This window comes from Callithrix jacchus, chromosome 12, assembly GCF_049354715.1.
Source record: "Callithrix jacchus isolate 240 chromosome 12, calJac240_pri, whole genome shotgun sequence".
Taxonomy (NCBI): Eukaryota; Metazoa; Chordata; class Mammalia; order Primates; family Cebidae; genus Callithrix; species Callithrix jacchus.
Window position 1 is genome coordinate 109,957,473 of NC_133513.1, and position 18,754 is coordinate 109,976,226.

Consider the following 18,754-nt stretch of genomic DNA (forward strand, 5'->3'; position numbering starts at 1 on the left):
AGGGAGATACAGATAGTCCTACAAAATGCTGGAGACTACAATATCTTGCTTTCAATAATGGATATAAAATATAAAGAGATGGTCGATAAGGAGAGATGGCTTAAACAGCCATAAACCAAGTAGACATAGCAAACATATATAAAACCCTCTACCTGACAAAAGTACAATTTACATGTTTCTGAAATTCACTATTATACTGGGCCACAAATTTAGTCTCAATAAATTCAAGAAGATTGAAATCATACAACTCATACAAAGTATCTTCTTCTGTGACAATGGGATGATATTAGAAATCAGTAATAGAAGGAAATCTAGAAAATTCACAAATATGTAGATGTTAAACAACACACTCTTCAGCAACCAAAAGTTCGAAGAAGAAATCACAAAAAAAACAACATTTAGAAATAAAACCAAAATGAAACATACCAAAACTTATGGGATATAATGAAGACAGTGCTCAGAGTGAAATTTATAATTTCTAATTACCATATTACAAAGAAGATACAAAATCAATAAGGTAATTGTACATCTTGAGAAAACAGACAAGCAAAATAAACCCAAAGTTAGCAGAAGAAATAATCAATATTAGAGTAGAGACAAATAAAATAACAGGCCAAGAGCCATGGCTCACACCTGTAATCCCAGCACTTTGGGAGAAGGAGGCGGGCAGATCACGAGGTCAGGAGATCGAGACCATCTTGCTGATGGTGAAACCACATCTCTACTAAAATACAAAAAACTAGCCAGGTATGGTGGGACATGCCTATAGCACCAGCTACTTGGGAGGCTGAGGCAGGGGAATCACTTGAACCCGGGAGGTGGAGGTTGCAGTGAGCCAAGATCATGCCACTGCACTACAGCCTGGCAACAGAGCAAAACTCAGTCTCAAAATAAAAATAAAATAACAGACAATAGAAAAATAATAAAATTAATAATTTTTTGAAAATATAAACAAAATTGACAAACCTTTTTCTAAAATAACAAAGAAAAATAAGAAATATGAAAATCAGATATTAAAATAGGTACATTAATACCAATGATTCAGAAATAAGGATTCCAAGAAAATTGTAAGAACAATTATATGTCAACAAATAACTTAGAATAAATGAACAAATTCCCAGAAACATACAAGTCATCTAAACTAACTCAGAAAGAGAAAATTCCAGCAGAACTACAATAAGTAAAGCATAAATCAGAAAGTTAAAAAAAAAAAAAAGAAAGAAAGAAACACTTCAGTGAAAATAAGTTCAGGACCAGATGTCTTCCCTGGTGAATTCTATCAAACATTTAAAAAAGAATTAACTCCAGTCTTCCTCAAACTTTTCCAAAATATAAAAAAGGAAGGCCAGGTGAGGTGACTCACGCCTGTAATCCCAGCACTTTGGGAGGCTGAGTTGGGCAGATCTTGAGGCCAGGTGTTTGAGACTAACCTGGCCAACATGGTGAAACCCCATCTCTATTAAAAATACAAAAATTAGCCATGGGTAGTGGTATGTGCCTGTAATTCCAGCTACTCGGGAGGCTGAGGCAGGAGAAATGCTTGAACCTAAGAGGCGGAGGTTGTGGTGAGCCAAGATCATGCCACTGCACTTCAGCCTAGGTGACAGAGCAAGACTCTGTCTCAAAAAAAAAAAAAAAAAAAAAAGAGAGAGAGAGAGAGAACACTTCCTAACTCATTCTTTGAGGCCAGTATTTCTGTGATACCAAAGGCAGATAAAGATATCACAAGAAAGAAATGTAAACCCCAATTTCTCATATAAATATCGTTGCAAAAATCCTCAACAAAATACTAACAAACGAAATTCAACAGCACATTAAAAGAATTATACACCATGATGAGGTAGTATTTATCCCAGCAATGCAAAAGTGGTTCAACATAAGAGAATCAATCAATGTAATACATCACATTAATAGAAAAAGAAACACACATGATCATCTCAATTGACACAGAAAATGCTCTTGACAAGAGTCAGCATCGTTTCACAATAAAAACTCTTAGAAAACCAGGAATAGATTAAATGTCCTCATCATGATAGAGGGCATTTGTAAAGAAGCCAGAGCTAAAATCATGGTCAATGATGAAAGACTGAAAGCTTTCCCCCTGAAACTAGAAATGAAACAAGAATACCTGCTTTCATCACTGCTATTCAACAGTGTGCTGCAAGTTCTAGCCAACAATTAGACAAGAAAAAGAAGGAAAAGGCATCCAAGTTGGAAAAGAAGTAAAGCTATCTTTATTCACATATGACATAAAGCTATATTTAGAAAATTCCCAAAGAATCTACAAGAAAGCTACTAGAGCCAATAGATTAATTCAGCAGTTTTAGCTGAATTTAGCTATTAAGTTTAGGTCTTTGGTCCATTTTTAGTTAATTTTAGTTGGGCCTTTTCTACCTTATAACAAGTAAGAGTCCAACTTCATTCTTTTGCATGTGGATATCCACTTTTCCCAACACCACTTGTTAAATGGCTGTCGTTTCCCCATTGAATAACCTTGGTACCCTTGTTGAAAATCAACTGATGATATATATGAGGATTTATTTTGGGGCTCTCTCTTTTATTCCATTAGTCAGTATGTCTGTCCTTATGCCAGTACCATACTGTTTTAATTACTGTAGCTGTAGATACTCAGCAAAATCAACACACAAAAATCAGCTGGTTGTGTTCACCAGCAATGAACAATCTAGAAAGGAAATTAAGAAAGAAATTCCATTTATAACAACATCTTTAAAAATTAAATATTTAGAAATCAATCTAACCAAATAAATGAAAGACTTATGTATTAGTGCATTGCCATACTGCCATAAAGAACTTACAATTTATAAAGGAAAGAGGTTTAATTGACTCCCAGTTCATCATGGCTTGGGAAGCCTCAGGAAACTTACAATCATGACAGAAGGTAAAGGGGAAGCAAGACATGTCTACTCAAAGTGGCAGGAGAGAGAGGAGAGGTGAGAGAACTGTAAAATGCTTTTAAGCCATCAGATCTGGTGAGAACTCACTATCACAAGAACAGTATAGTGGCAACTGCCCCCATGATTCAATTACCTCCATCTGGTCTCTCCCTTGATACATGGAGATTAGGGGGATTACAATTCAAGATGAGGTTTGGATGGGGACACAAAGCCCAACCATAACAACTTGCATGCTAAGAACTATAAAACACTGTTGAAAGAGATTAAGGAAGACCTAAGTGAATGAAAAGATATTCTGTGTTCATGTACTTAACACTGTCAGTAATACCCAAATCTATAGATCCAAAGCAATTTTTATCAAAATTCTGACAGCATTTTTGCAGCAATAAAAAGCCATATTTTCAAATTCATATGGAATTGCAAGGGGCCCTAATAACAAAAACAATCTCTAAAAAAAAGATAAAGTTGGAAGACTCACACTTCTTGACTTTGAAACTCACCACAAAGCTACAGTAATTAAAACAATATGGTACTGGCATAAGGACAGACATATTGACTAATGGAATAAAATAGCCCAAAAATAAATCCTCACATGTATAATCAGTTGATTTTCAACAAGGGTACCAAGACCATTCAATGGGGAAAGGACAGCCATTAAGAGTTATTGTTTAATGGATACAGGATTTATGTTGGAGATGATGAAAAGTTTTGAGTACAGACAGTGGTATGGTTACACAACATTGTTAATATATTTAATGCCACTGAATTCTATACTTAGAAATGATTAAAATGATAAATTCTACACTTAGAAACTGTTAAAATTATAAATATTATGGATATTTTACCACAATAACAAAATCCTCTAGAAAATATTGGCAATTAACCCAGCAATAAATAAAAAGGATGAACCAAGCATGGTGGTAATGTGCCTGTAATCCCAGAACTTTGGGAGGCTGAAGCAGGCAGATCACTTGAGGGCAGTTCAAGACCAGCCTGGGCAACATGGCAAAACACTGTCTCTACAAAAAAAAAAATACAAAAATTAGCTGGGTGTGGTGGTGCAAGCCTGGAGTCCCAGCTACTTGGGAGGCTGAGGTGGGAAGATTGCTTGAGCATAGGAGGCAGAGGTTGTAGTCAGTTGAGATCCCACCATTGCACTCCAGCCTGGGCAACAGAGGCAGACCCCATCAAGAAAAGAAAGAAAAAGAGAGGAGAGGAGAGGGGAGGGGAGGGGAGAGGAGGGGGGAGGGGAGGGGAGGGGGAGGGGAAGGGGAGGGGGAGGGGAAGGGGGGAAGGGGGGAGGAGGTGGGAGGGGAGGGGAGGGGGGAGGGGGGAGAGGATGGGGAGAGAAGAGAGGAGAGTAATATATCAAAACTAAGTTAAATGACATATCAAAACCAAGTGCATAAAGGAATGCAACACAGGGTCAACAATTCAAAAATCAATCAGTAAAATTCACCATACTAACAAACTAAATATCAAAACCCATATCACCTCAATAGATGCAGAAAAATCACTGAACATTCGTTTACAATTTTTTTAATTCACAAGCTCGGAATATATGGGAATTTCTTTAACATCTGCAAAAAAATCTATAGCTACCATAATACTTGATGTGAGACTGAATTATTTTCCCTATAAGATCAAGAACAAAAAGGATATCCTCTCTTTCCATTCCTATTCAACAATGTAGCAGAAGTCCTAGCCAATATAATAAGGGACGAAAAATAAGTAAAAGGCATATAAATTAGAAAGAAAGAAAGAAAACCATCTCTATTCATAGATAGTATAATTTCCTATGTGGAGAATACCAAAGAATTTCTTTAAATGCTTCTAGAACTAATATTTGAGTTTAGTGAGGTTATAGGATACAAGGTCAATAGGCTCTTGAAGAGATGCTCAATATCATTAGTCATTAGACAAATGCAAAAGTCAAATGTATTCCCATAACCAGGAATGAACAGTTAGAATATGACCTTAAAAATTAATACCATTTACAACAGCACTAAAAGTACTGAAGGATTTAAGTATAAATCTAACAAAATATGTGAAAGATCTGGATGCCAAAAAGTATAAAATGCTGATTAAAAAAATCAAAGATTATCTTAAAAAATGAAGAGATATATTATGTTCACGAATTAGAAAACTCAATATTGCTAAAATGTCAGTTCTCCCAAATTTAACCTATAGATTCCTTGCAGTCCAAATTCAAATTCAAGCAGAGTTGTTTATCAACCAGCTGATCCTAAAATGTATTACAGAAAGGCAAAAATAAAAATGCTAAACTAGCCAAAACAATTCTGAATAAGAACAAAGTTGGAGGACTCACACTATCTGACTTCCAAGACTAACTATAAAGCTACAATAATTAAGACAATGTAGTATTGGCAAAAGATGCATTAACCATCCCCAAAGTTGACCCACACAAATATAGTCAATCTTTTTTACTGCAAAATAACAAAAGCAATTCAATGGGGAAAAAAATATTTTCAAAACTTGGTGCTAGATCAACTGGACATCCATATTTAAAAAAAAAAAAGAGCCTCAACACACGCCTCATAGAAAAATTAACTCAAAATGGATAACAGACCAAAATGTAAAATCTGAAACAGTAAATTTAAAAATAAAACATGAGAAAAATCTGTGTAACCTAAAGTTTGGCGATCAGTTTTTAAATATGATGCCGAAAGCATAATCAATAAAATAAAAGAATTGATAAATTAGATTTTATGAAAGATAAAAGAAATTAAAGAGATTAAAAATACTTGCCATAGATGAGGAAAAAATATTTACAAATCACATACTTAATATTCTGTATCCTCAATATTTAAAGAACTCTTAAAACTCCAACAATAAGAGCCAACGTAATGCCTTGTGCCTGTAATTCCAGCTTTTCGGAAGGCTGAGACTGGAGGATTGTTTGAGCCTAGGAGTTTAAGGCTGCAGTGAGCCATTGAATTCCAGCTTGGGCAACAGAGCAAGACCCCCATCTCTAACAATTAAATAAATTTTTTTTAAATAAATATAGTAAAAAAAATTGGCAAAATATATAAACAGTTTACCAAAAAAGTTTTTTTTTTTATTTTTGAGACTGAGTCTTGTTCTGTGGCCCAGGCTGGAGTGCAGTGGTACCATCTTGGCTCACTGCAACCTCTGCCTCCCTGGTTTAAGTGATTCTCCTGCCTCAGCCTCCCCAGTAGCTGGGACTACAGGTTCCCACCACCATGCCTAGCTAATTTTTGTATTTTTAGTAGAGACAGGGTTTCACTATGTTGGACAGGCTGATCGCAAGCTCCTGACCTCAGGTGATCCACCGGCCTCAGCCTCCCAAAATGCTGGGATTACAGGCGTGAGCCACTGCGCCACTGTGCCAGGCCCAAAAAATATTTTTTAATGATAAATAAGCATATGTAAAGATGCTCAACATTATTTGTCTTTAGTGAAATGCAAATTAAAACAAGATAATACTAGATATATACTAGGATGGCTAAAATTAAAAAGGAACAATACCAAATGCTAAGAAAGATGCAGAGCAATAGTAACTCTCTTTAACTGTTGGTGGCTATTTTAAGTGGTACAGCCACTTTGAAAGACAACTTAGCAGTTCCTTATAAAATTAGAAATACATTGGCCATACAACTTGGTGGTTCCATTCCTGGGGCTTACCCAGATGAACAGAAATCTTATATTCACAGAAAAACCTATATGCAATTGTTTATAACAGCTTTATTAATAATCACGAATAACTGGAAAAAGCCAAGATGTCTCTCAACAGGTGAATGAATAAACAAATATATACATATATATTTCATAAAATAGGATATATACATCAATAAAGAAGAATGAGCTACTAAGTGGATACAGTGCATATAGATCTTAAATGCATTCTGTTAAATTTAATAATCCAGACCCAAAAGGCTATGTACAGTATGGTTCAATTTATGTGACATCATGAAAAGGCAAAACTATAAAAATAAGAAACATATCATGGTTACCAGGGGTTGAGGAAGAAGGGAAGGGCGACTATAAAAGGGCCACACAGGGGAATTTTTAGAACGATAGAATTATTCTGTATGATACTGGAGTGTTGTATAAACTATAAAAGGGCCACACAGGGGAATTTTTAGAATGACAGAATTATTCTGTATGATACTGGAGTGTTGGATACATGACTGTATGTACTTCTCAAAATCCAAAGAGGTATACATCCCAAACAGGTATACAAAAATTAGCTTGGTGTGGTGGCAGGTGCTTGTAATTCCAGCTACTCAGGAAACTGAGGCAGGAGACTCATTTGAACCCAGGAGGCAGAAGTTGCAGTGAGCTGGGATCACACCATTATACTCCAGCCTGGGCGACAGGGCAAGACTCCATCTCAAAAAAAAGAAAAAAAAATCTGTTTAGAGCCTGGTGTTTATAAAAAAGAGAATACTAAGCCTCTGAGTAAAAAACAGAATCATTTTTTAATAGAATGCATACACTTTAGGGAAAAGGCTTTATGATATGCTGTTTTAAACTGCTCAATTGACTTTTCATTATTTTTGTGGTGTTTACTATGGTCTGAACAGTTTACATCACCTAAAATCTAAGTTGTAACAATGTTTAAAATGTTTTGTGTAACTTATTTCTAAAGCAAGGTTGTATGCCTTTTGAGGACAAGGCCTGTTTTTCTAAGTGATTTCTTTTTATGACACTCAGTACTCAGTCTAGCACTATACCTATGTATGTCTTCGTTAATATATTTTCCCAACCTAAGTATACCTATTGAAATGCCAAAGGAAATTCAACAGAAAGTTGGGGTTTTCATGCGACTCCTCAAATTTAGTAGTTACCTATTTTTATTAAAATCTGTCTTCAATGTTGAAGAAAAACTAGATGAGTAAATAAATGCTACTATTGAAAAATCAATATGTAGCATCAGGGAGTCCAATAGTCTATTTTTGGAACTATTTTTAAACCTGCAACATGTGTTTTCTTTTCTGTATTCCAATTTTTTCAGTGACAGGCATTGTTTCATATGAGGACAGCATACTCAAAGGCTTGCAGTTTAAGAGGACAAGGAGGTTCACTGGTTTAATACTTTCACTCTTTGTCTTGAAGAGTTAGATTGGGTCACCTTGGTGAGATGAATGTGTAACTTTCCAAAGCACTTGTAATTTCCTCACAATTCTAGAGAAAAATTAGTGTGGCTCTCATTGTCATAAGTATCTACTGCTATCCCATCACGAGTAGACATTTATAATCATTAGTATTTTAAAGATAATGTAGATGGAACACTATATTATTCTTTTCAAAGATTCACCAACATTGAGTTATTTGTTCCAAATCGTCTACTTAAATTTTTAAATTCCTTTTATTTAAAGAACCAACAGAACGATATTCCCAATTTTACATAAGAGGAAAATAAGATCCACAAAAACTAAATGACATATTCTCATTCACTTAGCTACTTAATGTCAGAACCAAAGTTTCATGCCCCGTGCTACTCGGTTAATTTAGTTTTTCAGTGTGTATGTTAGTGGAGGAAAGACATGAAGAAAGAGGAAGCAGGTAAGGAGAAAGAGAGGGAAAGCAAAAGTGTATTTCAAGTTTTCTGTAGCATGACTGCCATTTTTCCTTTGATATTTACAGGCCATCTTAACCAGGAATGGCAGCTCACCAGCTGCAAAACAAAAAACCCCTTGTCTTTGAAGCCACTCTTGAAAAGTAGCACCTTCTATGTAATCAGAGAAATGTCATGCTCAGAAGTAAATTTATCCCTTCATAATCTGCTCCAACTTCATGTCTGTGGTGGATCTCCACACCACTGTTATTCCACAGCAAAGAACATATAGTCCATGGTTCTTAAGTCTGAGGTTCTCCTTATCCTCCTTCTGTTCCCTTCTCTTCTAATACTGAAAGTCCCACACCAACATTTTTAACCATCTTTCAATAGTTACATTTGATAACCATTCAGTCTCTTTATCTGATTAACTTCTGTAGAAGGGAAGGTAAATACCTACCTTTTTGTCATGAAAAGTATCCAATCTAGTGAAAAACATACCCTAACACAGCTCTCAAGGGGATGTCCCTCCATTATATTCGTGATCAGTAGCACCTATGCAACACATCCTTTTTTTTTTTGAGGCAGAGTCTCTCTCTGTTGCCCAGGCTGGAATGCAGTGGTGCAATCTTGGCTCACTGCAATCTCTGCTTCCCAGGTTCAAGTTATCTCCCGTCTCAGCCTCTTGAGTAGTTGGAACTACTGGCATACACCACCATGCCCAGCTAATTTTTGTATTTTTAGTAGAGACAGGTTTTCACCATAATGGTCAGGCTGCTCTGGAACTCCTGACCTCAAGTGATCCACCCATCTCAGCCTCCCAAAGTGCTGGGATTACAGGCATGAGCCACTTCGCCTGGCCCTTTTTCTATTCTATTAACTAAAGTGGAATTAATAAACACAAATATTTAACCTGTCTGAAGTCTAAAACTCTCTATAAGAACAGGTAATTGGAAGCAGTATTTTAAAATGAAGGACACCATATAGCTATTCTTATTTTTCTCTATATTTTTTCCAATTTATTTTACGTTAATTTCAGACAATTTCCATCTCACAAAAATTGACCTTTATTGTTTCATGGGTACAGAAGTGTCTGTTTAGGAAGATGGAAAAAGTTCTAAAGACCAACAGTAGCGATGGTTGTACTATAATGTGAACATACATAATGCCACAATACTTAAAAATGTTTAAAATGGTAAACTTTGTTATGAAAACATTATCACCATTCTTTAAAAAAAAAAAAAAAAAAAAGACTCAGACCGGTGCAGTGGCTCACACCTGTAGTCTCAACACTTTGGGAGGCCGAGGCAGGTGGATCATGAGATCAGAAGTTCAAGACTAGCCTGTCCAAGATGGTGAAACCCCGTCTCTACTAAAAATACAAAAATTAGCCAGGCACAGTGGCAGGCCCCTGTAATCCCAGCTACTCGGGAGGTTGAGGCAGGAGAATTGTTTGAACCAGGGTGGCAGATATTGTAGTTAGCTGAGATTGTGCCACTGCACTCTAGCCAGGGCAACAGAGCAAGACTCCATCTCAAAAAAAAAGACTTAATAAAGAAGAGAAAGAGACCTGGTATGGTGGCTCATGCCTGTAATCCCAGCACGTTGGAAGGTTGAGGCAGGAAGACTGCTTGAGTCCAGGAGTTTGAAACCAGTCTGAGCAACATAGGGAGACCCCATCTCTACAAAAAATGTAAAACATTAGCCAGGCATGGTGGCACGCGCCTGTAGTCTCAGCTACTCAGGAGGCTGAGCTGGGAGGATCACTTGGGCCTGGGAAGTGGAGGCTAGATCATACCACTGCACTCCAGCCTAGGCAACAGAGCAAGATCCTGTCTCAGTCAATCAATCAATCAATCAGTAAGGGACTTTCTAGGGGAAAAAACATAAAATTAGAATTGTATATATGGAAAAGAATGTCCAATAAGGGGTAATTTAAATATGTTTCAATGTTATAAAAATTAAATGATTCTCCAGGAGATAACTTAGTTCTAAAATTATTAATCTGTAGTTCAAATGCCAGGTTGAAAATAGATTTTAAAACTATTTCTTAAGTTACAAAACTAATATCTGCTCTTTCTTTTCATTCAAGTGTAGTAATAAAGTAAGTATTTTTCTCTTTCCCCAACCTCTACACTCTACTCAAGGGTAACTACTACTATGTCTCACAGCTATTCTGCTGGAAATGTTAATACATATTCTTATATACATACTTTTATAAATATGGCTCATTTATACTATTCTATAATCTGTTTTACTTAACAATATATCTTGGAGATCTTTCCATATTATCACATTGATTTACCTTATTTTTTAAAGCTACATAGTGTTCAACTGTATGTATGTATATTACTTACCTACTTACTTACATGAAAACCTTATAAGTATTGAAAAAAAGATCTTGAAACTGTAACATTGATAACAATGATGTAATCTGTGTCTGAATAAGATATTCTATGACCAATTTCTTTCTCAAACTGTAATAAACACATACTATGAAATATTCGTTCTTGAAATCTGTGTAGAGTATTTTCTATATCAATTTGAAGTCAAAGAATTAATTTTGTAGGAAGTCTATAAGTACCCAAATAACAGGGGGCCAAAAGCATTTAGCTTGGATTATTTTTTGACCTAACAGAGTGGAAACACCAGAATTGAAAAATATACCTCCAAAAGCTGGGCATACATGCCAAAACACCTATGTCAAAGTGAAAAGTATGGTCAAAATATTTTGATGGTAATGCCTAACAATGAGAGACAATGAAATCTCATTGCTACCTTATAACATTTTAAATGAAAGTCCTAATTTTGGCATATTAAGGTGCTGAAAAGAAAGGATGTTTCTGTGCAATTTGTGTCATTTTAAAATTTAGCTATTACATTTCTTAATACTTTAACAGAGTTTAATATGTGCATATTTATGCAGAGCAAGTATTTAGATCATCATCAAGCAATTAATCTTTTAATTAAGATTACAGGATATACTGATAACTTACAAAACTTACAAAATCCATATTTGATGAGTATTAGTGCCATGTCCTTCTACAAGAAATGAACACGAATTCATGAAGTGTATCATATTTTTTTGGTCTGCTGGAGTGGCTCACGCCTGTAATTCCAGCACTTTGGGAGCCTGAGGCGAGTGGATCATGAGGTCAGGAGTTCAAGACTAGCTTGACCAAGATGGTGAAACCCCATCTCTACTAGAAATACAAAAATTAGCTGGGTATGGTGGAAGGCACCTGTAATTCCAGCTACTCAGGAGTTGAGGCAGAGAATTGCTTGAATCTGGGAGGTGGAGGTTGCAATGAGCCTAGATTGTGCCATTGCACTCCAGTCTGGGTGACAGAGTGAGATTCCATCTCAAAAAAAAAATAGAAATTTGTATTATTTGTGAACTAGGCAGCATGTTCACTATATTCATTTATGGAGAATAATCTGGAGTGGTATTTGAGGAAATAAGAGTAACACTCTGGAAAGCCTTATCTCCTTAAAAGCAATGAGAACATTGGCAAAATTGTTGAAATCAACTTTTTCAAAATTCTGGAAAATAAGCAAAAGTGTGCAACAACCTGGTGGGCATTTATATTTAAAAATGACTTGATCTTGGTAAAAACAATGAGCTGAGAAACAGAGGTCACAGCCCAGAGCACCCGCTCACTAAAAAACTGAGAACTAATCACCAGACTGTAGCACACTTCTCTCCCCACATCTTACCACCACATCTACATTACACAGGGATCCCGCATAATACCAGGCAATTACATCTGAAAGAATCTCACATCCCAGACCTTATTTAAGAAGAAGTCTTCAGGAAAGCCCATATAAAACAGTGGAAACAAAAACAAGGACACCAGAAGAAATTTTAGCTTCTGACACATATAACTATAGCAAACAGTAAACACAGCCAAACTTCTAGTCAGATTAACCTCATTCCAAAGGCCTATTTACCTCAGTTCCTTTTACTCAGTACAACAGCTTTGAACAGAAAATTCCAAGGCATACTAAAAGATAAAAAACATGCAGCTTAAAGAGACAGAGTAAGCATCACAACCAGACTCAGAGTTTTACATTTCAGACTGGCATTTAAAGTAACTATGATTAACATGCTCAGGGTTCTAATGAAAAGAGTGGACAACATACAATAATAGATGGATAAGGTAAGCAGACAGAAACTCTAAGAAGGTATAAAAAATACTAGAAATAGAAAATACTGTATCTGAAATGAAAACTGTCTTGCACAGGCTCATCAGTAGACCAGCTACAACTGAGGAAAGCATCAGTGAGCTTTATAATTGGAATACCAGGAGAAAAACAAGAGAAAAAAAACAGAATAAATATTTGAAGGAATGATGTCTGAGGATTTCCCAAATTAGTGACAGACACAATGCTGTAGATCCAGGAAGCTCAGAACACCAACCCAGATAAATACAAAAATATCTATTCTTAGACATATCATATTCAAACTGCAGAAAAACAAAGAAGCTAGGGTAAAAAAAAAAAAATGGCCAATGAGGACATAAAAACGCACTCAACACCATAAATCATTAGATAAATGCAAATCAAAACCACAATGAAATACCCATTAAGATGGCTATAATCAATAAAACAGACAATAACAAGAGTTGTGGAGAATGTGGAGAAATCGGAAGCATCCTACGTTGCCAGTGGGAATGGTAAATGGTATAACCACTTTGGAAGACAGTTTGGCAGCAACTCCCAATGTTAAACAGAGTTATCATATGACCCAGACATTTCTTTGCTATGTATATACTTAAGAAAACTGAAAATATGTGTACACACAAAAACATTAATATTCACAGTAGTGTTGTTCTTAAGAGTCAAGAACTAAAAACAACCCAAACATCCATCAAGTGCTAAACTGATAGACAAAATATGATATATCCGTATAGTAAAAGAGTATCTGGCCAGGAATGAAGTTCCTACACATGCTACAACATCCAACCTTGAAAATGTTATGCTAAGAGAAAGAATTCACATATTATATGATTCTATTTACATAAAATGTTTAAAATAGTCAATAAAGACAATAATTAGATTAGCAGTTGTCAGGAGTTGGAGAAAAGATGGAATGAGAAATGGCTGAGAGTGGGTTTGGGGTTTCTTTCTGGGATAATGAAAATAGTCTGAAATTAGATAGTGGTGATAGTTGCACAACTTTGTAAATATATTAGAAACCACTTAATTGCATACTTTAAAACAGTGAATTTCCGGCAGCAAAAAAAAAAATAGAGAAAAAATGAAAAAAGTGAATTTATGATATATAAATTATTTTTCACCCACAAAATAATTTTTTTTTTTGAGACAGAGTCTTGCTCCATTGCCCAGGCTGGAGTGCAGTGATGAGATCTCAGCTCACTGCAGCCTCCACCTCCTGGGTTCAAGCAATTCTCTGCCTCAGCCTCCTGAGTACCTGGGATGACAGGTACCTGCCATCATGCCTCGCTAATTTTTTGTATTTTAGTAACGACAGGATTTCACCATCTTGGCCATGCTGGCCTTGAACCCCTGACCTTGTAAGCCACCTGCCTCGGCCTCCCAAAGTGCTGGGATTACAGGCGTGAGCCACCAGGCCCAGCCCTCAAAAATATTTTTAAAAGAATAATCTATGTCATTCAACACTTAGAAATGATTAAGCATCTACCATGTACCAGGCACTATTAGATTTGGGTGATAAGAGAGATGAGTATACTATGGTCCTCTCAAATAAACCAGTCTGTTATTAAAAGCAAACATATCAAAGATAATTGTGATACAGTCTGACAAGGCTGTGATGATGTTAATGCTCAGATACAGTAGTTCAGATAAAGCAGGCAATGATTAACTTTCTCTGGTACAATTAAAACAGCCTTCTTGAAGCTTGGAAATTTTAGGCCTGGTCTAAAAAATAAAGAATAGTTTGCAGTGGGTATCCAGGGAAAGAAAACTCCAGTCACTGAAAAGGCATATGCAAATATATAAAGGCAAAAAAAAAAAAAAATCCTTCTCCAAGACTGGAGTGCAGTAGTCTGATCTCAGCTCAGTGCAACCTGCACCTCCCAGGATCAAGTGATTCTCCTGCCTCAGCCTCCGAAATAGCTGGGATTACAGGCATGTGCCACTACTACCCGGCTAATTTTTGTATTTTCAGTAGAGATGGAGTTTCACCATGTTGGTCAGGCTGGTCTTAAAATCCTGACCTCAAATGATCCAACCACTTCACCTCCCAAACTGCTGGGATTATAGGCATAAGCCAAAAAAAAAAAAAATTCTATTAAAAGTCAGTTCAATGACATAATCTTAACCAATTCTGAAACCAAAGAGAGTTTCCTTCCCCAAGTTAGATAGGATCAGGAACACTGTGAATAAACTGCTGAAGATCAGTTTCTATGAGTGGAGGTGCATTTTACAACTGTAAAAGGGCATGGTCCAGTGAAAAAGAGGGGTCCACAAGTCATCACATATATAAACAAACCTGAATAGTAAACACCATAAATGAGAGCATGGTAGTAACTCCTGGAGTATTTAATTAACATTATGAATAAGATTAAGTGGCTCTGTGTGCTGAGGTAATGTAAAAATCTCCATCAACTCAATCAGACCTAAATAATTACTCCAGCATAACTTATCTGTATAAATAAAAGCTCTTCTTGTTTTCCTATTCTGACAACTAACTAATCAACACACATTCACAAAAAGAACATAACTATGATTAAATATAAATTCCAGATAGGAAAGATTCATTTTACAACTTTTCCAGCTGATTAGACACATCGGCACAGTCTTGTTACCTACCCCCTTCTCTGAGGCAGACTTCATCAATCTGGAAAATGAAGGCAGGCCACTGATTGGAGGGCAAACCTGAAAAGGATTAAACACTTAGCATGGCATTCTAAAATACTGTAATTACAGTGCAATTAACCATACTGCATATTAAATGTGCAACTCTGAAATGTGTTCAGACTCCCCAATTATAACTAGTTATTCTTCAAAGAATTTTGCCGCCCACATTGAATTTTTCTAGTGCTTCTTTGTTATAATTCAGGTGTGACAGTCACTAATATATCTAAAAGGACAGTTAATAAAAAGTAGACATTCTTTACTGTAAACCTAACACATGCATGCCAGGTAATACCCAGCCATTAGCACTAATCATGATGTTTCAGACAGGCAGATCTATTATGCAATTGGACTTTGCCCTCTTTAAAATATATTTAATGGTCAAGTAGGAAGAGACAGATTGAGGCGAAAGTAAAGGCCTAGGTGGGAATCTAAAAACCTGTATCTGTTCTTGATTTTCCCAACCTGGGCAAGTAACTTAGCTTCTCTGGGTCTCAATTTCTTCATCTGTCAGTTGGGACCTATTTCTATGGGGGGTTCGGTGACAATGAAAGGACCTAACTAATAGAACTCTAGAAAATTTGATCACTCTACCCAAAGTTAAGGTGCTACTCCATTATGGGCTCAGATTGTATCACAAAAGACTGATCAATGCAAAGGGGCAGACAGAGATGTTTGCAGTCAAGGATCAGGTTAGGGATGATCTTCAAAACATGTAACCAGAGCCTTAACCAACCAGAAAGAAGTCAGCTTTAAGCAACTGGCATAACCTGTAGAGTGCAGACCAGCTGAGGATCATGCTAGGTTCAAGGTGGCAAAGACTTTTGAAAATAGGATAGAAAACAGCAGAACTTGTTGAAAAAAAAAAAAAAAAACACAAAAACTCATAGAATTTTAACCTAGCTTTGTGTTAATGTAGTAAAGTTTCTACAGTAAGAGAGAGAGTGGTGACCCTTGAAACTATTTGTTTAATTATTTGTCATCTTTGCCAGACAGAGCCATAAAGGGAAGGAGTATGTCTGTTTAAACATCTCTCTCTATTTTTTTTTTTTTTTTTTTTGAGACAGAGTTTCACTCTTGTTACCCAGGCTGGAGTGCAATGGCGAGATCTCGGCTCACCGCATGCCTCCTGGGTTCAGGCAATTCTCCTGTCTCAGCCTCCTGAGTAGCTGGGATTACAGGCATGTGCCACCATGCCCAGCTAATTTTTGTATTTTTAGTAGAGACTGGGTTTCACCTTGTTGACCAGGATGGACTTGATCTCTTGACCTTGTGATCCACCCGCCTTGGCCTCCCAAAGTGCTGGGATTACAGGCATACATCTCTCTATTTTTAGCCAGCACAATGACTGGTATAGGACCTCAGTAAATGTTTGCTGAATGAACGAATGGGTAAATCAATGTGAATGATAAATGAAGGAATGAACAGATAGTTTAGCACTATTCTGCAATAGCTAGACCAATCCGGACTTTTACATTTTAGAAACCATGACTTAAAGAGGCTTGAGGAAGGAAAGGGACCACCGTTGAGGAAATTAAGGGCCATTAAACTAGGTACTGAAAATTCCATGATGCAATAATAAGTATCTTAAATGTTTTTCTGTTTGAAAATACACATATCGAAATATATGGGACATAGCTAAACTAGCACTGAGAGGGAAATTTATACTGCTAAATGCTTACATTCAAAAATAGGAAAGTTCTCAAACCAATTATCTAAATAATCATCTCATGAAAATAGAAAAAGAAGGGCAAATTAAATCCAAAGGAAGAGGAAAGAAGGAAATAAAAAACAAAAATAAATGAAATGAAAAACAATAGAGAATATTAGCTAGGTGTAGTGGTGTGAGCCTATAGTTCCAGCTACTCAAGAGGCTGAGGCAGGAGAATCGCTTGAGCCCAGGAGTTCAAGGCCACCATGGGCAACATAGCAAGACCCTGTGTCTAAAAAAAATAGAAAATAATAGAGAATATCAATAAATCAAAGGCTTCTTTATTGGAAAAAAATCAATAAAATTGATAAACCTCTAGCAAGACCGAGATATATAATATATAAATCATCTGTATCAGGAATAATACAGAGGATTATGCTACAGCCATTAAAATTATAACAGTTTAAACAATTAATAGGTTAAAAAAGAAATCACAAGAATGATTGAAAATATGTTGAGATGAATGAAAATAAAATACAATATATAAGAGAACATATAAATGCAGTGAAAGTGGTGCTCAGAGGGAAATTCACAGCCTACATTAGCAAAAAATCTTAAGTCAATAATCTAATTGTATACCTTAATTAACAAGAAAAGAAAGAGCAAACCAAATCCAAAGCAAGAACAAGAAAGTAAATAATCAAGATTAGAGTTCAGATAAATGAAATATACAATTAAGAAAACAAAATAATTGGTAAAACCAAAAGTTAATTATTTAGCTAAAATGACTTAAAAAAAAAAGGAGACAGACTTTGATTTCAAATTACTAAAATCAAATATGAAACTGGGAACAGGCTGGAGCATGGTGACACAGGCCAGGCATGGTGGCTCACACCTGTAACCCCAACACTTTGGGAGACCAAGGCAGGAGCATCACTTGAGCCCAGGAGTTTGAGACAGCCTAGGCAACATAGTGAGACCTCATCTCTACAAAAAGACAAAAATAAAAAAATTAGCTGGGTGTGGTGACACATGCCTGTAGTCCCAGCTACTGAGAAATCTAAACAGGAGAATCACTTGAGCCTAAGAAATTGAGGCTGTAGTGATCTCTGATTGCACTCCTGCACTCCAGTGTGAGTGACAGAGTGAGACTGATCCTGTCTCAAAAAAGCAAATGGGAACACTATTACTAAGTTTACAGAAATAAAAAAGATTATAAGGGAATATAATAAACTACTGTATACCAAAAGATTATACAGCCAGGATGAAATGGACAAAGTCCCAGAAACACACAAACTACCACAACTGACTCAAGAAGAAACAGAATCTCAATAGACCTATAACATATAAACAGATTGAATCAATAACCACAAATCACCACAAACCACCCAAACAAAAAAAAAGCTGAGGATTAAATGACTTCATTGGTGAATTCTACCAAAAATCTAAAGAAAAATGAAAACTAATCTTTTTCAAATTCTTCAAAAAAAATAGAAGAGGAGGAAACACAACCAGACTCATTCCATGAGGCCAGCATTACCTTGACACCAACTCAGACCAAGACAACGCAAGGAAAGAACCTATAGGCCACTATCCCTTATGAGCACAGAAGCAAAAATCCCAAACAAAAATCCTAGTGTACCAAATTCAGAAGCATATTAGAATAATTATACACAATGATAAAGCAGATTCATCCCAGGAACGCATGGGTAGTTCAATATATGAAATACAATCAATGTAATATACCACATTAGTAGAATAAAGGTGGAGGACTAACCATATGATCTCAACTGATCGAGTAAAATC

General features: G+C 36.1%; 1 long non-coding RNA gene across 1 annotated transcript in view; it reads right to left on the bottom strand.

The window, feature by feature from the left end:
* Nucleotides 1–7,156: 7,156 nt before the first annotated feature.
* The window catches only part of LOC128929341 (uncharacterized), an 86,579-nt gene continuing 74,981 nt past the window's right edge, over nt 7,157–18,754 (bottom strand). The window contains exons 3-4 of the long non-coding RNA XR_013525137.1: nt 15,253–15,318; nt 7,157–7,289 (exon numbers count right to left, since the gene is read on the bottom strand). This is a non-coding gene — a long non-coding RNA (uncharacterized LOC128929341). The remainder of the gene's footprint in view (nt 7,290–15,252; nt 15,319–18,754) is intronic.